The following is a 23,955-nucleotide window of genomic DNA, read 5'->3' on the forward strand; positions in this document are numbered from 1 at the left end:
AGTAAAAGTAAAGAAAAACCCTTGAATGAGTAGGTTGTCCAAACTTTTGACTGGTACTGTATGTGTAACTGTCCCAATAGTTTTGGATCTCACTGTAATTAAATCTGAGACGTCATTAGGAATCTGAGCATGTTACTTTCAAAAGCTAGGTCTACCTTTCCAACCCAGACAGAGTAGGCCTACCGACACAGAAAATTGTAAGCTTTAACTGCTGGCTACMCTTCTTCCATGGCTTTACCCAATGAAAGAACGTCACAAGGGTTTCCWTAAAAGCTGTCTGGATTTAAACATATTCTATTTTACAGAAAGTGAATAGCTTAATCAATTTATAGTGATAGAATTAGATTACTTCCCAAGCAAAGAGCATGTTTTGTCTCCTCTACTATAGAAGGTTGTAGCTCAGTCTCTGAATGTCAAGGAAATTAAACAATGATATTGTCACGCCTGCTCCCGCTCCCTCCTCTGGTGCTCAAGGGCCCCAGGAGGCTCATCATTACGCACACCTGTCACCATCGTTACGCGCATTAGCGCTTCATTGGACTCACCTGAACTCCAACACTTATTGATTGCCTCCCCCTTTTCTGTCTATTTCTCAGTTTCATCCCCGTGTCAGCATTAATGTKATTTTGTTCCCCCTGTCCAGACACTGTCTGTGTTTTGTTTCATGTCGGTTATTTATTAAACATTCACTCCCTGTACTTGCTTCTCGTCTCCCAGCGTCTGTCTTCACAGATATCCCCATATGCATCGGAGTCGCGTCTTTCCCGGGTATTTTACAGCTTGTTTCTAGCATAAAGCATTGTGGACCAAAGCGCTGTTATAGATCACTTTATATAAACGGATCCATTTTATTTTCCTCAAAATCTTACCTTTTACTGCAGTGGGCTAAATCAGGGTCACACAGAGTACTAATCGGTAGTCTTAAGCAAATCCACTTTGAAATGATTATGGGTTTAAAAAAAGAACACACCTGTAGGGTACTTGGGGGTAACTGGACCCCATTGTAATTCACATTAAGACCATAAGATGTCACCAAATTATTTCCCCCAACACTTTTCCTGGCTGCCACTGCTCTTGCTCACAACTTTTGGAGATATTTCAACAAAACAATTTTGTGGTAAGTTGTAGATATATTCCAATTACGTTGGATTTACAATTGTTTTGTAAATATACAAGTAGGAAAGCCTTAAAATAAATAATCCCCTTGTTTTGAGAGAAAAATGTAGATACGTTTTGAGTAAAGTAGTAATATGTTGGATGAGTGTGTTGGGGGCAACTCGCCCCCCCCTTCCTAGGTGGTAACTGGCCCCTGGGGGCAGGTTACCCCTTTATGGTTATGAATGTGTTTCTACCTGTCATTTAGACAATGTCTAACCCAGTTAGTGCTAGATTATGCTAGCCTGCTAGTTAGCAACTTCACTCGCKGTAAATGCTAGCCAGCTAGCTAGTTAGAATAAACTGTTAGGATTGCTAGCTACTGTAGCAACCTTATTACCAGATCGTCTGATGTAAAATACATTAAAAAGATAARGTTAATGTTTCCACTAGTGACTGATAGCTTTACAGTTAATGTTACTTTATAGCCTTTTAGCTATTTTACACAGCATTTTATTTCATATAGCTAAATAGCTGGCTACATTTTTAAGAGAGAGCTTTTCAGTGTGCATCTCTCCCCCTGTTTTCAGTCACAGGTTGGGACTGGATTAGGTGCGAGCAGTGCAGGAGGTGGGCTCATGAGTTGTGCTCCAATTTTACTGGGGATACCTTTATTAGTGACCTATGTACAAATTATAATCGTTCACTAGCAGAGCATAAGAGAGTTGCCACATCAATGTTACACTGAATTAATTAGTTAAGTTAAGTTATTGTTATTAAATGTTATATTCCAATGTTATTTAATGTTATTAGTTATATTCCAATTATATATATTTTTGAAAATCTTTTGCTACTGAATGTKATTTTAAAGACTGCTGGGATTTAAAATCTTGCATTATTCAAATCATATTTAGTGCAATTGTATATAATGGATTGTATGGAAGGAGGTTGTGTTAAAAAGAGGGACTCTAAATGAAATCTCCTCATAGTGTGGATATTCATGCTCTCCTTCTCAAACTGAACAGAGCATAGGCTATAGGCTAGTCCGCACGCAAGATAGTGAAGCTGTCCAGAACCTCTATACCAGGCGGTGTCAGAAGAAGGCCCTAAAAATTGTCAAAGACTTCAGCCACCCTAGTCATAGACTGTTCTCTCTGCTACCGCACGCCAAGCGGTACCGGAGCGCCAAGTCTAGGTCCAAGAYGCTTCTAAACAGCTTCTACGCCCAAGCCATAAGACTCCTGAACAGCTAATCAAATGGCTACCCAGACTACTTGCATTAGTCTGGGTAGCCTTGAGGCATGCTCTGCAAGGGCCATGGCTTTTGTGAAGCGATAGGTAACGATGGGAGGCAGTTGTTGATGTGTTCCTGTGTCCCTGGTTGAAGCAAAACTCTTACACTTATTATTAGACTTTCTTGATAAAAGCTACAGTCTGAGATTGGTACATCCAGTCTTGGAGCACTATCTATAGATTTGAGTGGGGTTACCTTTCCGTAGCCCTATCCCTTTAGCTGCATACCAAAATAAGTGGCGACGGCCACTTTGTTGTTGTTTTTTAATCGCAGACTGTAGCTTTAAGGAGTGATGTTCTTACTTAGTCTAATCAGGACATGCCAGGACCGCAGCTTTCTCTCACACCCCCTGTGGTGTAATCTTATCCCTAAGACAACATTCATGACAAATTGCTAATAGCTATCTTGTTCTATTAGTCATTAACGGCTGTTATTCTTCTCCCCCTCTGGGCATCTGCTTCAAAAAACAAAAATCCAATATCATTGGCTTAAAGTTAAAGTATGCGATTTGCCCCTTATTTTGGTAAACAGCTGAGGAGGAATGGGGCTAGGTAAAAGGAACTCCTCTCAAATTCATATACAGAGCTCTAGATACAAGGACTTAAAGTCCATGACATCCTCAAAACAAGCTTGTATTTTGGGTTCTGATGGGGTACAATAGTTGTGTCATCTTTTGTGACCTGCAACTGTGGATGACTGTAGAATATGCAATCTCTAGCCTGCTTTTGAACTGGGCCTAGCAGTGTACCCTTTACCAAGTCTGTTTGAGCTTTAGGCAACGCCTCTCTGCGTTTGTTCATTGTATGCATGGTATGATGACAGTGATAGTTGGTTACAACAGACCATATATGTTATAGTAGGAACGAGGCTTCTATACTCAACCACTTAGAACATGAACATTTACGTTGCTTGTTTGTATAAATTGCAGAGACATTGGAAACTTTGAGTTTGTTGTCTGAAGATATCTCCGGTCACAGAGAGACGGATAAACCATGTGGTTCTATGTTTAGTGGGCAAAAAAAACATATAATGGCGCACTTAGCTGTTCTACGAGTGGTCTGAGAGAGCGTTTTCAACTGTAACGTTAATAGCGATGGTTTGGGGAAACAGCTCGGAAATGATCTAATTCTGCTCCTATGAATGCTCTAATAGGCCTTAAGATGCTTTTGGGAAACCGGGCCCAGGCCATGTATGGAAATCTCTGATTATTTAATTGCTTTTACAATAATGGTGATGGAAAACATCCAGCAAGAGACCCGAGAAAAATGTCTCAGTGCCACTTTCAGTTCCATTAAAGGGGCAATCCAGGATTGGTACATCCATTTTTGAACTTTTAAATTAATGATCGATAGCCCTTGACTCTTGAAGAATATAACTTAGAAATYCCTCATGAGCTTAGTTCAACCGTCTTATTTTATTTATTTATTTAACCTTTATTTAACCAGGAAGGGCTCATTGAGATTTTAAATCTCTTTTTCAAGAGCGTCCTGGCCAAGATAGGCAGCACCAAGTCATTACAAAAATTACAGACAGACAACATGAAAAACTACAAGTAATCTAATAAAGACCATAGAATTCACAAGAGTATAACAAAATCAAAAACAGGAAATTAAAAACATTGACAGGTCAGGGAATCAGCCTCAAAATCCTTCATCAGTGATTTAAAAACACCAATCGGGACAAGTTCTTCCAGTTTAAAATTATTTTGTAAGGTGTTCCAAGACGATGGCGCAGAGTACATAAAAGACCTTTTACCAAATTCAGTTCGGACATTTGGAACAGTTACCAGGATAAAGTCCAGCGAACGAAGAGAGTACCCACCACATTTCTGAACAATAAAAATGCCCAAATAAAAAGGTAGTAACCCAAAATTACTTTGTAAATAAAAGTATACCAGTGACTGAGCTTACGAGTGACTAGAGAAGGCCAGCCAACCCTGGTATACAAAGTGCAGTGGTGCGTAAGGGTTTTGCAGTTTAAAATAAATCTCAAAGTGCCATGGTAAAGAGTGTCAATTGATCTCAAACACTGAGCGGAAGCATTCATATATAAAATATCCCCATAGTCTAGTAAAGGCATAAATGTAGCTGATACTAGCCTCCTTCTGGCTTCAAAAGAAAAACAGGCCTTATTCCTAAAATAAAATCCAATTTCAGCTTCAAATTTTTTGTAAGTTGTTGAATATGCAATTTAAAAGAGAGGCCGTCATCAATTAGAATTCCAAGAATATTTTATATGAGGTTACAACCTCAATCTCCTTGCCCTGACAGGTAGTAATAGGTGAAAGGTTCAGAGGTCTATTTCTTGCATTAGAAAARACCATTAGTTWAGTTTTGTCAGTATTGAGGATAAGCTTCAATTGACACAAGGTATGTTGAACAGTATAAAAAGCAGTTTGCAAGTTCTGGAAAGCTTTTGTAAGAGACGAGGCACAACAGTAAATAACAGTATCATTAGCATAAAAATGCATTTTTTTTACATTTTTGTCTAAATCATTTATATAAATAGTGAATAAGAGAGGACCAAGTACAGAGCCTTGGGGCACACCATTGAGGACAGACAATTAACAGACATAAGCCCATCAAATTGAGTGCACTGAGTTCTATCAGACAGATAGTTAGCAAACCATGCAACTGCATGCTCCGAAAGACCTACACTCAACAATCTCTGCCTTAGTATAGCATGATCAACTGTATCAAAAGCCTTAGAGAGATCAATAAAAAGTGAGACACAGTGCTGTTTTTTGTCAAGGGCTTCAGTGATATCATTTAAAACCTTCATGGCTGCTGTAATTGTGCTATGCTTCTTCCTGAAGCCTGATTGGTACATTGATAAAATAGAGTTAGTATATAAAAACTCTTTTAGCTGTTCACTCACAAGGGTTTCAAGTATTTTCACCAGGGGTGACAGCTTTGAGATTGGCCTATAATTATTTAAAAGATTTGGATCTCCCCGTTTTTAAAAGTGGAAGGACAAATGCTGATTTCCAGATCTTTGGAATTTCATTACATTCCAGGGTTAGATTGAACAGATATGTAAGTGGTTCAGCTATGAAATCAGCTGCCAGATTTAAAAAGCAGGGATCCAAAAGATCAGGACCTGCAGGCTTTCTTTGATCTAAGGATTTCAGGGCTTTATGTACCACCTGCACTGAGAATGGCAAAAAGCTAAAAGTTTGACCAGCTCTCACTGGTTCATCCACACAGGGTTGTACAGAGACAGAGGACACTGGTTCATCCACACAGGGTTGTACAGACAGAGGACACTGGTTCATCCACACAGGGTTGTACAGAGACAGAGGACACTGAATCAAACAGCCTACCAGATGATACAAAGTGCTCATTGAAACAATTCAGCATTTCAGTTTTGTCATATATAACAACAGAGTCCTTCAAAACACATGACGGTAATTCATTAAKATTACTGTTACCAGACATAGACTTAATYGSATTCCAAAACTTWCTAGGGTCATTCAGGTTATCAGTGGTAACAGACATAAAATATTRAGACTTGGCCTTCCTGAGAAGAAAATAACACTTMTTTCWTAACTGCCTAAAAATAAGCCAATCAGCATCAGAACAAGATTTCCTTGCTTTAGCCCAGGCTAGATTACGMTCGTGAATAATACAAGACAGCTCAGAAGAAAACCATGGATTATCCCGCCCTTTAACCCTGAACCTGCGGAAAGGTGCATGTTTGTTTACTATTTGGAAAGAAACACCATCATGAAAGAATATCCAGGCTGTTTCCACATTAGGAATAAGCTCAATCTTGCTCCAGTCAAAATAAAACAAATCATGAAAGAAAGCCTGCTCATTAAAACTCTTAAAATTTCTCTTACGAATAAAACGTGGGTTTGTCTTAGGAACCTTAGTATTTCTAACAGCAACAACAGCACCATGGTCACTTAAATCATTACAAAAAACACCAACKGCAGAATATTTATGTGGAACATTTGTCAATATCAAATCAATCAGGGTAGATTTATCTGGGCATTTAAGATTTGGGCAGTGGGTGAGTTAATCAACTGGGTAAGATTCATAGAATTACAAAACATTTTTAAATCATCAGACACCGGCTTTAACCAACACCAGTTGAGATCACCAATCAAGATCATTTCACTGTAAAGAAGTTTAGACATAAGGTGCGTCAAATAAAAAAATGCATCACCGAGACCAGAGGGGGGTCTATAACAGCCAATCACAGTAATAGAAAGACCCTTTGAAACCTCAATATTCAAAGCAAGAAATTCCAATTGTTTACAAATAGTTTCAGACTTTGCCACACTTACATGGAATTTAGATTTTACATATATAGCCACACCCCCACCTTTCTTAACCCGATCAGTGCAATAAACATTGTAACCACTTGTACAAATATCCTTATCAAAAACAGACTTGCTGAGCCAGGTTTCAGAAAACACAATTACATCAGCATCAGTTGATTTAGCCCAAATCATAACCCCATCAATTTTTGACAACAGGCTGCGTACATTTAAATGATAAATACCAAAAGCAGATCTTGATTTAAAATCAGAGGAGGTTTGGAGACATTGCATATCACGGCCAGGGTTAGGTTGCACGTTACCTGATATCAACAAAAGAAGAATAACTAGGCACCTCTGTTTAAAAACTTCTTATGGCTGCAATCCCGGTGACGGGATGATATGACAACAGCCAGTAAAAATGCAGGGCGCCAAATTCAAAACAACAGAAATCTCATAATTAAAATTCCTCAGACATACATGTTTCTTATACCATTTTAAAGGTAATCTTGTTGTTAATCCCACCAAAGTGTCCGATTTCAAATKTGCTTTTCAGCGAAAGCACTACAAACGATTATGTTAGGTCACACCAAACCACAATAAGCACAGCCATTTTTCCAGCGAAAGATAGCAGTCACAAAAAGCAGAAATATAGCTCAAATTAATCACTAACCTTTGATGATCTTCATCAGATGACACTCATAGGACTTCATGTTCCACAATACCTGCATGTTTTGTTTGATAAAGTTCATATTTATAAAAAAAATCTGAGTTAACATTGGCGCGTTACATTCACTAGTTCCAAAAACATCCAGTGATAGTGCATAGCCACATCGTTTCAACAGAAATGCTCATCATAAATGTAGATGATAATACAAGTTATACACATGGAATTATAGATATACCTCTCCTTAATGCAACCGCTGTGTCAGATTTKAAAAAAACTTTACGGAAAAAGCAAACCATGCAATAATCTGAGACGGAGCTCAGAACAAGAGTCAAATTAGCCGCCATGTTGGAGTRAACAGAAACCAGAAATTACATGATAAATGTTTCCTTACCTTTGATYAWCTTCATCAGAATGCACTCCCAGGAATCCCAGGTCCACAATYAATGCTTGATTTGTTCGATAATGTCCGTRATTTWTGTCCAATTAGCTACTTTGGTTAGCGRGTTTGGTAAACAATTCCAAAGTCACAAAGCGCGTTCACTAAAACGTGACGAAATGTCCAAAAGTTCCGTAACAGTCAGTAGAAACATGTCAAACGATGTATTGAATCAATCTTTAGAATGTTGTTAACATACATCTTGAATAACGTTCCAACCGGAGAATTACATTGACTTCAGTTGAGCGATGGAATGGAGCTGCCTCTCACGTGAACGCGCGTAGTCAAAGCGTGGTCACCTCATGGCAGTGGTTACTCATTCCTGTCTCCTTCGGCCGCCCTTCACAGCAGAGTGATCAGACAAAGTTCTATTGACTGTTGACATCTAGTGGAAGCCGTAGGAAGTGAAAACTCATCCATATCTCGCTGTAATGTCAWTGGGAGCTTGGATGAAAATCTACCAGCCTCAGAAAAAATCCAAACAGGAAGTGGAACTTCTCAGGTTTTTGCCTGCCATATGAGTTCTGTTCTACTCACAGACATAATTCAAACAGTTTTAMAAACTTCAGAGTGTTTTCTATCCAATACGAATAATAATATGCATATATTAGCAACTATGACTGAGGAGCAGGCCGTTTACTCTGGGCACCTCTGTGCACCTTTCATCCAAGCTACTCAATACTGCKCCTGCAGCCATAAGAAGTTAATAACCTTGCARGGCTTCTCTTTTTTAAGAGACCTACTGCAAGCGAATTCTACAAGTGAGTTTCCAGACAATACAAAACAGTAATTTAAAACCATTAGACTTTGGTAGTGACACAAATTCGTACTGTTCACATCATGCCACAAATGCATCGGCACTTGGACGAGTGGACCGAGTAAAAAACAGCGAGTTCCTGCAGACAAAATGTCTAATGGACGGGAGAGCACATTGTCAGATGTACTCAKCCTGCGACAATTTTSGTTTTCTCCAGCATTCAGTAAAGTCAGTGCACAAAGCAATACCAAGTAAATTGTAATTTTCTCTGACAAAAACATAAAATAAAAAAAATAAGAGGCCAACGAAGGTAAGGGGAGAGAGGGACAGCGTGTATGTGTGAGTCTGAATGTGACTGTTTGCGGGTGTGAGTAGATTGGGTGTTGAGGGCGATAGAGAGAACGGGTTGGGGATTGTTGAGCTGCCACTGACAGCCAGGCGAAGAGCAAAAAGGAGCAGCTTGGGCAAGACACTCCGCGGACGAAGGAGGAACTCAGGCCAGCCAGAGATAGGGTTACTTTGGTAAACTTCAAGTAATGAAGTGCCGAGTTGAGGAGGAGCCGTGATCTTTACACCAGCAAAATTAAAATAGTTTGCACTACACAACAACGAAGTTACGCAACCATAAATAAATAGGTTATTAGTAGGTTAAAATGTACTAGTCACAGACAAACGACTTTGGAACATCAATGATCACGCATCCCCATCAGAACCCKAAAAATAAGTTTGTATTACTCTGTTTGTAAACAAACATTGTATAGCTTCAAAACTGAACTAAACTATCATTTTGATCTCATGGACGGTCAGTCTGTGTATCTATTTTTCCGTCTAGGAATTTGAGAGTGGTTACATTTCTCTAGCCCCATCCCTCAGCTGTTTACCAAAAAGAGGTTGGGTAAATGTGTTGTTGTTTTTTWAAATCCCAGATTGCCCCTTTAATATTTGTTTTACAACCTTAGTAATGTTACTAGCATTCGAAGACTCRCTCAGGGCTCTACAGATGCACTTTGCAGCTGCCTTTGTCTGGACCCACATTATAATTAATTAGTCCTTTACGGGAACTACTGCCATCCCACATTATAACCACAGGGTGGTGCAAGAGACTGAAACATACTCTGTGCTTTGGTCTTTTTGTCACTCTCTCCCCAACTGGGCGATATTGTTAAAGGTCCAATGCAGCAGTTTTCCTCTGAATATTATTATTATTATTATTATTTTAACCTTTATTTAACTAGGCAAGTCAGTTAAGAACAAATTCTTATTCACAATGACGGCCTACTCCGGCCAAACCCGGACGGCGCTGGGCCTATTGTGCGTCGCCCTATGGGATACCAAATCCTTCTGGATAATAATTAAGTACTTTACTGTGATTGTTTTCAATTAAAATTGTCAGAAAGAGCTTCTTAGCAAAGAGCAATTTCTCAAGCAAAAATMTTGCTAYGACTGAAAATGCGTTTTCAGGGATACAGTATTTCCAATCTAACTTCCTTTTCCCCTGAAAAACTCTGRTAAGGCAGCTTTCTACGCATGCTACGTTGCTTTCTTATTGGTCTATAAACTCATTTACCACCTGGTGATCTCATCAGGCAGGCAAAAACTTKATCCCACCAAAATTGGCTGATATTTCAGGCAGTCTTTTCAAACAGCTATTACACTAAAAGGGCATTATCATAACGTTCACAATTTCACAGTATTATTCCAACCTCATAGTGTGGATATATACTGCATATAAAACAAAGGAAAAATCACGTTTTTGAGTGTATGGTAGAGTGTGAATGTGTGAGTACACTTGTAACCAGTGTACGTGAGCGTTGTACTCTCTCTACCCAGAGGCTTGTGCTTTTTTGTTATAGTACGTTAGGAGCTACGGTTTGAGTCCCTGTTACAGCTCTCACTTTCTCCTGCTACACTATTGCCCGATTCACACTATAGGGTCGATGGGAACCATACTGTGCTGGCTCAGATATTTTCTTTTCACATTGTCCTTTTTAGCACGGTTCCAGCAACTATGGCGGATGCCATGCCAGCCCAGTACAGCTTGGCTTGGATTGGCTCGGTTCAGCACGATGGTGTGAATCAGGCTTATGACTGGGGTTATTGTTTCCCTATCCAGATCACAATAAAAGCAGACCAGATAGTCTAAGACTAAGTGGTAAGAATGTAGGTTTATTGCCTGCCCTGGTGCCTGCTGCTCCCCACAATGTATAGTGCCGAGTCACAACAGACATGATGGCATGCTGTGTCCCACTGTGTGAAGTCCTATTTTATAACCCTGAAAACTAATCAAAGGGGGTCCATCATGCTCGCACAGAAGCTTGGCTGGTGCGTGAAACCTGTGAATAGCAGCAGAAATGGAACAAATAAACGGTGCGGGGTCTGTACTCAAAAAGATGTTGCATAAAGCTTACTTAATTGTTCATTGTTGTTATTATTTTCACTGCATCAGGGATAGTGTACACAGACCTTTAGGCTTTGCAGCCTTCTTCTGGATTTCTCTCGGTGGTTAATGACATTCTCCTTGCACTACTTTCCCCTATCCTCAAATACATGGGTCCATACAGGCACATGCCCATATATACCAATGTACCCACCATCTCGGTGCCACTGCCACCAGTGTAATTCCTGGTTTAAGGTTAAGCATAAGCTCTAACCATATTGCTGGTGTTAAGGTTGGCAGAGAACACGATATAGAGACTTTGTGGTTATCAAGACCGACATACTCAGCCACTAGAGGGTATAAAATAGCCGTTTTTACTACGCCTTGAGAGTGAACATTGGGTGTGGAGCAAAATGTTTTAAGGGAGATAAGCTTGATGATTAGTTGATTATTTGAATCAGCTGTGTAGTGCTAGGGCAAAAAAACAAAACGTGCACCCCTTGGGGCCAGAGGACTGTTCACCTCCAGTTTGGGAAACCCTGGTCTAGGCTGTGGTGGAGTAGTGGGTTCTGTAGTCTCAGTACATTAAATGTAGTGTAGACTGTCACACCCTAGGGTAGTGTTTCTTACAGCTGTTATGGCAAGACCTTATTGGATTAAAGACACACATCTGAAAGAGACTTTACAGTGTCATACGAACAGGAGGAGTACAGCAGTTGATACTATTAACCGTGTGTGTTGTGTGTGTGTGTGTTGTGTGTGTGTGTGTGTGTGTGTGTGTGTGTGTGTGTGTGTGTGTGTGTGTGTGTGTGTGTGTGTGTGTGTGTGTGTGTGTGTGTGTGTGTGTGTGTGTGTGTGTGTGTGTGTGTGTGTGGGTGTGTGGTGTGGTGTGAGGATAATACAGCAGAGGTACAGCTCAGGCCTTCGAGTTCTGCAGTCCTGCTGGTTTTCTTTTCTCCCTGGCACTTAATTGATCAATTTACACTGGTTGGTTGGAGAGTGTACATACCTGCCTTGCCAGGTTGTCTGCCAGTCTCTTAGTTTATAGTCAAGAACGAAAAATCATCAGGACAGCAGGCTTCTAAGAAGGGAGATGTACTACATGATTGGCTATGGTAGACAAAAAAGCATAGAAGTGTACACATTTTAGCCTCCACCAACCATCACTTATTATATTCTCCATCTCTACACTACCTTTCATATCTATCAACACTAATGCATGGAGGCCAGCTCTGTCTGATGATGATATGTGTTGTTGCGTAGGTCAACCTATGGAATTCCCCATCTCCCAACTTCCCAAACCCTTTGGATGAGTCGAGGGCTCCCTGACTGGGTCCAGGTGTGCATAACACCAGGAAAATGTTGGCAGGAGCCCAGAGGGTTTTATGGGATAGCGTGGAGACGGTCGGGAGACGCTTGGGGTTGCATTCCAGAGAGAGGCTGCTGGAGCGCCTCCTGGTGAACACCTTTCACGGTCACTCCCGTTRCATCGCCAGCCTCTCCTTTCTGGCAGACATGAAAGTGTTGCAAGGATATTTTATCTCCACGGGCCTCGCCGTAAGCACAGGCCCACTTAAGACGAAGCAGGAAAAAAAAGATAAATGGGTAGGGCTTTGCCTTGCGGTAGGGCTGCTGGGCTGGGATGAAACGTTTTTGGCAGGTTATATACTGTAGTTGCCGAGACAGATTTACCGCAATGGAATGTGCTCCTACAGTGATGGGGCATGCCAAGGGTGAACTGTTAAAGACTGATCTGTGTTCACCTCCAGATAGGAGCTGACACTGGGGTTTGCTGTACATACTGTACCTCTGGAGTAGTGAGGCTACATGCCTACATTTTGAAGAGAATTTGTGTAACAGAGCAGAATTCCACCTGTCTTTAATTCAAATAAATATGATAAATCAGCCTGCCTTCAATTCATAGACTAATAGACTTTGTGGAATGGTCAAAGCTTTGAAGCACGGATGTGATTCAACTCCATTGCTGTATTCATAACACAAATGCATGTTTCGACATATTTATTCTAGATACAGGAGAATATTTCAATCCTGAATATTAAACTGGGTTTGATTGCAAAGTACATTTTAATCATTTTAATCCCCTACGATTACGCACAGACAGAGAGAGAGAGCAGAGTAACAGAATCATCTTCTCTTTCTTCCTATGAAACTGGTTGTGAGAGAAGGCACTGACTCATTTCTGGGAATTATTACTATTAGCATGCTCCTTCAAATTGCCTTAGGTTTATGCAATGCATCACGATCTATATGACATGGTTGAGTCTAGATGTTTGGATAGCACTTAACCTAGCCTGCAGTATTAATGCATCATCATGCAGTTACAGTATATTGCATGGTAAGACTTGAACATATGTGACCCATGTATTATTACCATGCAGTCAATTTCAATCAGTTTCAATTTTGATACATAGAGATGTAACACATTATAGCCTCATTATATGACATTATAAATGCTTTTACCAAGTTATAAAGCTTTACACCTGCAGATGTTAAGTATTTTTACCAATGGCTGTTTGTGATGAAGGACATTTACACAGCTTTTCCAATACCTTATTATTTTCCTTGTGTCTTCTACCTATCCCCAGTCTTACTTTCTCTCACCCTCTGTCTCCCTTTCGCTCTCTTTTTCTCTCAATCATTCTCTTCCTCTCTATTACTGTTTTTATGCTTTTCCTTCTCTCCATTTCTCGTCTCGTTTCAAGTGGTGTGCTGTCCTCCTTCCTTTTGCCTCTCCTTCAAGGGTATACCAGGATATTTATAGCCCTCTCTGACTACAGAGCACACCAGTCCCTGTAGAATCTGATGATTTTTTAAGTGCACCCTCTCTTTCTTACACGCACATTCATGTAAACACACATATATGTACACACATAWTCATAGCCCATACATGTACACACACACAGTCACACATGCAAATTACAAGGATGGTTGTCATTCACTTTCCTGACACGTTTTTGTTGGTGTCTGGGCATGCCTGGATGTGAACATCCAACAGCTAATAAGACTTATTGATGGGATTTCATTTCTTTGATTATTTTTACCTATTTGGCGTCTTCAGCAATGACAGACAGCTACAGTATGAATGTTGCATTCACTTCCCCTTGTGTAAAACAATATGATCCCAGCAATTTAGACAATCTGCCAAGAGTATTTTATTTAATGGGGTTGAATGCAGCTCGTTTTAACGAGGGATACACAATGGATTCTCTGTGAGATTCCATCAAGGTGTGTTTTTATTACAGAACAGTTTAGTCKCCGCAGCGTCATAAAAGGTCATGGATACGTGGGTACTTTGGATATGAAATATGTTCATCCTACTGTTTCAGCGATCATAATGATGCTCAACCACAGATTTTTAATTACACTAAGCAATGAAGGACTTCGTTTTTCATGTTCAGTTGAACAACGATTAGAGGGAAAACTGTTTCCGTGCTCTTCCTCCTCTGGTTTTGACCTCATAAACAAACCCATTTTTAGAAGCCCTTAAATGAAAATTACTCAAGAAACAAAAGCTAGCTGGGTGATTCTCATGAAACCAGTTTTAACTTTGACAGTAACAAATTCAGTTTGAAAACCATAATGCATCTGCAACAATCAACTATTGTTCTGAAGACTAAGATACCTAGTGTATGGCATAGTGTCTTATTTTAAATACATTTAACATTTCTGCCTAAATTTTGCACATTCTCACCGCAAATTCTCATTACTGAAATGCGTCCCTATTCAATTCTCAGGTTATTTAATCAAATGATACTTCAGAAAAAACTAACTTATTTGAATAAAACAGAAAAGGACACCTGCTCTTTCCATGACATAGACTGACCAGGTGAAAGCTATAAACCCTTATTGATGTCACTTGTTAAATCCACTTCAATCAGTGTAGATGAAGGGGACGAGACAGGTTAAAGAAGGATTTTTAACCCTTGAGACAATTGAGACATGGATTGTGAATGGGCAAGACACAAGATTTACATGCGGTGTATGGCAGAAGGTGCCAGGCGCACCGGTTTGTGTCAAGAACTGCAACACTGCTGGGTTTTTCACACTGAACAGTTTCCCATTTGTATCAAGAATTGTTCACCACCCAAAGGACATCCAGCCAACTTGACAACTGACAACATTGGAGTCAACATGGGCCAGCATCCTTGTGGAACGCGATGGACACCTTGTAGAGTCCATGCCTCGACAAATTGAGGCTGTTCTGAGGGCAAAAGGGGGTGCAACTCAATATTAGGAATGTGTTCTGTACAATCAATATTAGTCAATGGGTGTGCTGTGCTGGAAACTTTAATTATTTACTAGGACCACTGCTTACAGCTATTGTACAGATTTTTTGTAAAACATTGGTTATTTGACTAAGTAGGAGTTGTCAATAAATATGGATATATAAACCCCTTTTAATTTACTTAAAGCCACAATATGGAGCAACCCCCCCCCCCCACACCTTTTACTGCAGTGAGCTAAATCAGGGTCACACAGAGGGTTTCTTGGTAGTCTTAAACAAATCTACTTTGAAACAAAAGTATACACCTCACACACATGGTTATGGGCTTAAAAAAAGAAGACACCTGCACCATGTCAGATATAGAGTTGAAATGTGTTCCATTTTGAGTTTGCATCCCATTATTACACTCTGGCCAAGGTGCATTCGTTAAGTATTCAGACCCCTTGACTTTTTCCACATTTTGTTACGTTAAAGCCTTATTCTAAAATGTTTTCAATTGTTTTTTCCCCTCATCAACCTACACTCTAAGTTCATGCAAATGTAAAAAAAAAACATTCACATAAGTATTCAGAACCTTGACTCAGTACTTTGTTGAAGCACCTTTGGCAGCGATTACAGCCTCAAGTCATATTGGGTAGGATGCTACAAGCTTGGCACACCTGTATTTGGGGAGTTTCTCCCCTTCTTCTCTGCAGATCCTCTCGAGCTCTGTCAGGTTGGATGMAGAGCGTCTCTGCAAAGCTATTATCAGGTCTCTCCAGAGATGTTCGATCGGGTTCAAGTCCGGGCTCTGGCTAGGACACTCAAGGACATTCAGAGACCTTTCCCGAAGCCACTCCGGCATTGTCTTGGCTGTGTGCTTAGGGTCGTTGTCCTGTTGGAAGGTAAACCTTCACACCAATATGGGGTCCTAAGTGCTCTGGAGCAGGTTTTCATCAAGGATCTCTCTATAGTTTGCTTCGTTAATCTTCCCCTCGATCCTGACTAGTCTCCCAGTCCCTGCTGCTGAAAAACATCCCCACAGTATGATGCTGCCACCACCAAGCTTCACCGCAGGGATGGTGCCAGGTTTCCTCTAGARGTGACAATTGGCAAGAAACTCTTGTTTTTCATGGTCTGAGCGTCCTTTAGGTGCCTTTTGGCAAACTCCAAGTGGGCTGTCATGTGGCTTCCATCTGGCCCCTCTACCATAAATGCCTGATTGGTGGAGTGCTGCAGAGATAGTATTCCTTCTTGAAGGTTCTCCCATCGCCACAGAGGAACTCTGGAGCTCTGTCAGAGTGACCATCGGGTTCTTGGTGTCCTCCCTGACCAAGTTCCTTCTCCCCCGATTGCTCAGTTTGACCTGGGTGGCAGCTCTAGGAAGAGTCTTGGTGGCTCCAAACTTCTTCCATTTAAGAATGATGGAGGTCACTGTGTTGTTGGGGACCTTCAATGCTGCAGAATTGGTTTTGGTACCCTTCCCTAGACCTGTGCCTGGACACGATCCTGTCTCGGAGCACTACGGACAATTCCTTCGACCTCATGGCTTGGTTTTTGCTCTGACGTGCTGTCAACTGTGGGACCTTATATAAACATTTGTGTGTCTTTCCAACTCATGTCCAATCAATTGACTTGACCACAGGTGGACTCCAATCAAGTTATAGAAACATCTCGAGGATGATCAATGGAAACAGGATGCACCTGAGCTCAATTACGAATCTTATAGCAAGGGTCTGAATACTTATGAAAATAAGGTATTTCGGGTTTTTTTATTTTATAAATTAGCAAACATTTCTAAAAAWCAGTTTTTGCTTTGTCATTATGGGGTATTGTGTGTAGACTGATGAGGGGGGGAAATTATGTCATCCATTTTAGAATAAGGCTGTAACGTAACAAAAAGTGAAGGGGTCTGAATACTTTCCAAATGCACTGTACATTACAAAAGACTGAAATATAGGAAAACCTGTTGACATAAATAAAAAAATCTATTTATTCATTATGAAATTATGAAGAATATGAATAACATCCCACCCATGAGGCCACTAGAGGGCGCATTGGTCATTCGACMGCAGAAAATGGCTAAAGGAGAACATCCCCCATTTTGACATGTGTACCTGTTTTAGCACTTACCTATACTGTTGTTTGATATCCTAAGACAGTTTTTCGTCCATGTCCCACATATGTAGAWACTTTATAGGCATATCATGTTATGCCATTTGCCCATAGGTTGTCATTAAATTTAGAAATACCTTAGAACCACACATATCCACGTCCTAATACACCAATATTACCTCTAAAGACCTTGGAGAAATTACTTTTTCTAAAAAAGTCAATTTTTATGCTTAAATCTGTAATGTGTACGCTAATAATCGGGAAGCAAGTACAGGGAGTGAATTTAATAAATAAACATGGAACAAAACAAGAGTAGCGTACAGACATGAAACATATAAACAGAAACAATAATGCCTGGGGAAAGAACCAAAGGGAGTGACAGATATAGGGGAGGTAATCAGGAAGGTGATGACTCCAGGTGAGTCTCATGAGGCGCAGGTGTGCGTAACAATGGTGGCAGGTGTGTGAAATAATGAATAAACTGGCGGAAACGAGCACCAGAGAGGGGGAGCAAGAGTAGACGTGACAAAATCTACTTTTGACTTTTGAAAACGCATGCACGTAATTAGAGTACTTATACTTATGCTACAATATGGGGTATTTTAGCCGATTGCATTAATTAGTTTTATGGAAGTCATTTGGGATTAAGAAATGACACAGTTTGATGATGTATTGGGCTACTGAATCTCTAATAGAGCTCAGTAAAAAAAAATATATGGCAAACTATTAAACACTCATTACCAAAACACGCATTTTCATCTCCGAAACCTGATTATCATTAGCTTAATGAACCAATATTTAGGAAATATTACGAAAAATAAAAAGTACACTCAAGTAATTTTGGCTTAATCTGGTAGTGATCCATTTGTTCCTTATCCAATTATATGTACATAAAAATAACATGTACACACAAGTAATTATGATTTAAAAAAACAAGATTCAGAATACATTTGTATATTTACATTTTAAATATATTTGTTTTCAGTGTTATGTTTTTCATTAGGTGAGGAATGTAAAAAAATATTTGAAATGTATTTGTTTATTACTTTTTGGGACTTTTTTGGAAAACTATTGTGGTAATGAGAATTGTTGCATTGGTAGTTGTGGAAATTGTGGTAAAATGCACAATATCTGATCAATAAACATAACAATAATGACAAAATAGTTAACTACAGATCCTAATCATATTGATCCAAGAGGAATTATGGTGGAAATGTGTTTATTTATTTTTCAAGGCTTTTTTGCTAAGTGCCAGTTTTGTGAGAATCACCCAACTAACTCATGGCTAGTTTTAGACTAGACATGATCAAAATCAAATCAAATCAAATTCTATACACCATGTCTAGTCTACATATCAAAGTGTTCATTCCTGCTGGCTAAAAAAGTGGTATGTACTGCTGAAATACYTAGATACTAAATGTAAACGGGAGGCGAGACACTCCACAGATAAAATACTTTATCTAATACTTCATTACGTGGTTAAGTTTCAGTCACAGCAACTGAAACGTAATAAGAGAAGGTGTAGCCTATGACAGTAGGATAAATCATCCAACATCTGGGGCTTTTGGTTAATAAATAGCCAATCAAATGTGTGTGGGCCATGTTTGAGCCAAGACTATGGGCAGCGGGAGGAGTCAAATAACACGTTCTGTGTAGGCGCATTGTGTTGATTGGCCCCTATTGTCACATGCGTACAGTGAGACACAGACGCACTTTGGCCTCTCTGCTTAGTGATGACAGTTGATTATATAAGTCTGTGGTGATGACAGTTATGTTCCTCTTTCTGGGTCCACATTGATTAGCACTGTACTGCTGCTTTTCCATTGACAGGCCAGATATGGACCAATACAGGGCCAGCCAATTATTTTGAAATGTGGTTGCCAAYCTGGGCAACCAGGTATCAGCATTTTGATTCCCCCAAATTACCAGGTAGGTGGTTGCCAAAAAAAAGTTGCACGACCCACGGCAAAATGCCATTCCCGGGACACTTTACAGAGTGATCCAATTATGGAAAAAGCCTATTCCTATTCCCAAAAGCCTGAAATGTATGAGTCTTTTATGAAAGAAGACTCATTCATTTGTAAATGATATGATATCCCATATTGTGCATTGACAGACACACGTCATACACACGTTTTTTCTGCAAAGTTCTCTGAAACTGCTGCCTTCCTGGTACATTCCTTCCACTTAGGTCTGTTGCTCTGTTATCATTTTGAAAGCAACGCAATGTGTTGAAACCTATGCTCTAATATTCAAAGAGTCTCCTGTCTCATGTTCTTTTCCCTTTGAATTCGGCATGTTTTTGCTCTTTATTCAGTTAGACTTGAGGAGAGGCGGGACTCTACAGCAGGGAAGGGCGTTTTTGTCGCGGTCAGACCCTACTAGTCATGCAGGGGGTGGGTCCACCGGCGCAAAGGAAAACCCACATTTGTCATTGTTAGGGACACCGTGGAATGTGATGGTTTGATCCTACAGCGCAGGGAGTGGAGGGAAGAAGCAACGAAGGCAGTTCAGGAGGAAAACAAACCCTGTCCCGCTGATGTACCAGTAATATTTGTGAAAGAACTTGTGTTCAGTCTTTGGTTCAAACCTACAGAGTCATCTTGTCGGAACTCTTCGACACAAAGCGAATCAATTTGGGGACTATCGCAGATTATTTTTCATGGCAAGGTAGGTGAACTAGTGTTTTGATAAATATAAAACTACTTGTATTACTAAATCAATGAACAAATGTAACGATGGTACTGTAATTTCCTGAGTTCGACACGGGCAGGCATACTCCGAACTGCGGCAAGTTTTTACCCCTCCTCCCCCTGCTCTTCTGCCGCAGCTAAAACGAAGCCTCCATGAAACACCGGACTGCAGCTAAAAACTTGGGCCACGTTCAGTAGGCAAACGTGTGGAATGTTGCAGAATGAAATGTCACGAATAGAAGTGATGTGATTCCATATTATTCAAGTCCGAGAACATGTTTGTACAGTGCTACATATTTCCAGATTTCAATATTTCTATCTGAACTTTCCACAACGTTGTGCCCTGCTGAGCAGCCAGCTGGTTAAAAATGTGTAGGAGTTTGAAGTTCTTGTTTTAAGCGTTTGTAGATCACTGTAACTAAATGTAGCCTTTATCATTATGGTTACGAGTGGCTAACACACTTACGTTCAGTGGGGACGTGCCARTCTCTGGGTGGAATGTTGGGGTTTCTGAGGCGATTTCTTGAAATTAATTTGCAACACTAGTAGCCAGCCACCTTTCCACAATTCGAAAAATCCCACTGTCCACTTAAGGCAGCTACAGTCCACTGTCACTTTGAAGATTTAGTTCACAGTATAGCCTAAATTAGACAGTAAAAAAATATAAATAAAATTACTGGTCTGAACAAGATGGCAGTAAAAGCCCGTTATCTATATTGACACTTGACAGATAATATTTTAGCTGGTTCCCAAGTAGCCCAGTATTGGACTAAAGGAGCCTAACATTACTCCTTAGTCCAAGGACCTTACATGTTCTGTTTTAAGGGGTGAATTGGCTCTGGAAGCCATAACAGCCAAATACTCCATCTAAACGTGAATCAATTCTCAATTGCGGTATGGTTCTAGAAACAGAAATCCCTCTACTTTCATATCACATCAACATTTCACAAATGCAAAATACACACTTACTGTAAACTGTTTTAACACAGTAGCCAACAGTATTTTTCAGTGACAACACTTTTGTGACGTCTTGTCACCCCCCTACAGAAGAGCCTTTTTTGTCCAATGATTTATGTGTAATGGAACTAAGTCATGATCAAGGGCTAGTTCCCAAGTAGACTATGTTGACACCATAATTGGAATTATCTTCAAAACTTGACCTCTATGGAAAAATCATCAAATGTATTTAGGTCATTGCTCAAATTGTAAATACAGCAGGGAATGATCAGCCTGATACATGATAGACAACTTCGAATTTCCTTGATTGATGGCAGGCGTCGTCCATTATTATTTGCATAGATCTACTTCACATYGGAAGGGAGCTTTCCAAAGATTCCACACACTGGCTACAGTTACGATTTCACTTTACCAATAGAGTAAGATGCACTAAGAGAGTAAGATGGCGCCGACAGACAAAGCAGCTCTGCTTCTAGCTCGTAAGCAACTTTGCAGTATTTTTTTTGTGGGTGTTATTTCTTACATTATTAGCRGGGAAGAACTTTTGGATATCAGAGCGGTGGTAACTCACCAGGATTYCGACTTTCCCGAATTGGATTCTACTTCAGAGTATATTACTCACTAATGTTCAGTCTCTAGATAATAAAGTAGACAAGCTCAGGGCGAGGATCTCCTTCCAGAGAGACTTCAGGAACTGTAACATACTCTGTTTCACGGAATCATGGCTCTCTCGGCATATACTGTCTCTGTCCATACAGGTTCTCAATACATRGCGCAGACAGGAATAAACAACTCTCCGGGAAGTAGAAGGGTGGTGGTGTATGTTTCATGATTAACTACTCATGGTGTGATTTGTGATAACATACAGAAACTCAAGTCCTTTTGTTCACCCAACCTAAACTCGGCAAAAAAAAAGAAACGTCCTTTCACTGTCAACTGCGTTTATTTTCAGCAAACTTAACATGTGTAAATATTTGTATGAACATAAGATCCGACAACTGAGACATAAACTGAGCAAGTTCCACAGACAAAGGGGGGGTCAAAATCAAAAGTAACAGTCAGTATCTGGTGTGGCCCACAGCTGCATTAAGTTCTGCAATGCATCTCCTCCTCATGGACTGCACCAGATTTGCCAGTTCTTGCTGTGAGATGTTACCCCACTCTTCCACCAAGGCACCTGCAAATTCCCGGACATTTCTGGTGGGAATGGCCCTCACCCTCCGATTCAACAGTTCCCAGACGTGCTCAATAGGAATGAGATCCGGGCTCTTCGCTGGCCATGGCAGAACACTGACATTCCTGTCTTGCAGGAAATCACGCACAGAACGAACAGTATGGCTGGTGGCATTGTCATGCTGGAGGGTCATGTCAGGATGAGCCTGCAGGAAGGGTACCACATGAGGGAGGAGGATGTCTTCCCTGTAACTCACAGCGTTGCGATTGCCTTCAATGACATCAAGCTCAGTATGATGATGCTGTTACACACCCCCCAGACCATGACGGACCCTCCAAATCGATCCTGCTCCAGAGTACAGGCCTCGGTGTAACGCTCATTCCTTCGACGATAAACGCGAATCCGACCATCACACCTGGTGAGACAAAACCACGGCTCGTCAGTGAAGAGCACTTTTTGCCAGTCCTGTCTGGTCCAGCAACGGTGGGTTTGTGCCCATAGGCAACGTTGCCGGTGATGTCTGGTGAGGACCTACCTTACAACAGGCCTACAAGCCCTCAGTRCAGCCTATTGCAGACAGTCTGAGCACTGATGGAGGGATTGTGCGTTCCTGGTGTAACTCGGGCAGTTGTTGTTGCCATCCTGTACCTGTCCCGCAGGTGTGATGTACCGATCCTGTGCAGGTGTTTTTACACGTGGTCTGCCACTGCGAGGACGATCAGCTGTCCGTCCTCTCCCTGTAGCGCTGTCTCACAGTACGGACATAGCAATTTATTGCCCTGGCCACATCTGCAGTCCTCGTGCCTCCTTTCAGCATGGCTAAGGCCCATTCACACAGATGAGCAGGGACCCTGGGTATCTTTCTTTTGGTGTTTTTCAGAGTCAGTAGAAAGTTTTCATAACTGTGACCTTAATTGCCTACRGTATGTACGCTGTTATTGTCTTAAGGTGCATGTACATTAATTGTTTATGGTTGGGTTTATGGTTGGGAAACAGCATGGGAAACAGTGTTTAAACCCTTTACAATGAAGATCTGGGAAGTTACTTGGATTTTTACGAATTATCTTTGAAAAATAGGGTCCTGAAAAAGGGTTTAGAGTACCTCCCAATCAAATGCTGACCATATTACCTCCCAAGATAATTATCTTTGGTTTTAGTCACAGCCGTGTATATTSCCCTTCAAGCCGATACCACGACGGTGCTCAAGGAACTACACTGGACTTTATGCAAACTGGAAACCACATATCCTGAGACCACATTTATTGTAACTGAGAATTTAAGCAAATRAAATTTGAGTGAAACGCTACCGAAGTTCTATCAACATATTGACTGTAGTACTCGTGCTGGTAAAATACTAGATCACTGATACTCCCCCTTTCGAAATGCCTACAAGGCCCTCCCCCGCCCGCCATTCGGCAAATCAGATCACGACTCCATTTTGCTCCACCCTTCCAATAGGCAGAAACTCAAACAGGAAGTACATGTGCTAAGGTCTATTCAARGCTGGTCTAACCAATTTGGAATCCATGCTTCAAGATTGTTTTGATTATGCGCACTGYGATATGTTCCGGGTAYCCTCTGAGAATAARATTGACATATACATGGACACGGTGACTGAGTTCATCAGGAAGTGTATAMGGCATGTTGTTCCCGCTGTGACTATTAAAACCAACCCAAACCAGAAACGTTGGAAAGATGGCAGCATTTACAAACAACTGAAAGCGTGAACCACCGCATTTAACCATGGCAAGGTGACTGAGGATATGGTTTAATACAAAAAGTGTAGTTATTCCCTCCATAAGGCAATCAATCAGGCAAAACGTCAGTACAGAGACAAAGTGGAGTCACAATTCAACAGCTCACACACGAGACGTATGTGGCAGGGTCTACAGACAATC

General features: G+C 40.7%; 1 protein-coding gene across 3 annotated transcripts in view; it reads left to right on the forward strand.

Moving 5' to 3' along the window:
• Nucleotides 1–19,669: 19,669 nt before the first annotated feature.
• Nucleotides 19,670–23,955, forward strand: part of LOC112068084 (leucine zipper protein 1-like) — a 95,861-nt gene continuing 91,575 nt past the window's right edge. For all 3 annotated transcript variants that reach the window (XM_024135099.2, XM_024135098.2, XM_024135100.2), the window contains exon 1: nt 19,670–19,903. The gene's annotated coding sequence lies outside the window, so the exon portion shown is untranslated. The remainder of the gene's footprint in view (nt 19,904–23,955) is intronic.

The sequence above is a fragment of the Salvelinus sp. IW2-2015 genome, unplaced genomic scaffold (genome assembly GCF_002910315.2).
Source record: "Salvelinus sp. IW2-2015 unplaced genomic scaffold, ASM291031v2 Un_scaffold83, whole genome shotgun sequence".
NCBI classification, from domain to species: Eukaryota; Metazoa; Chordata; class Actinopteri; order Salmoniformes; family Salmonidae; genus Salvelinus; species Salvelinus sp. IW2-2015.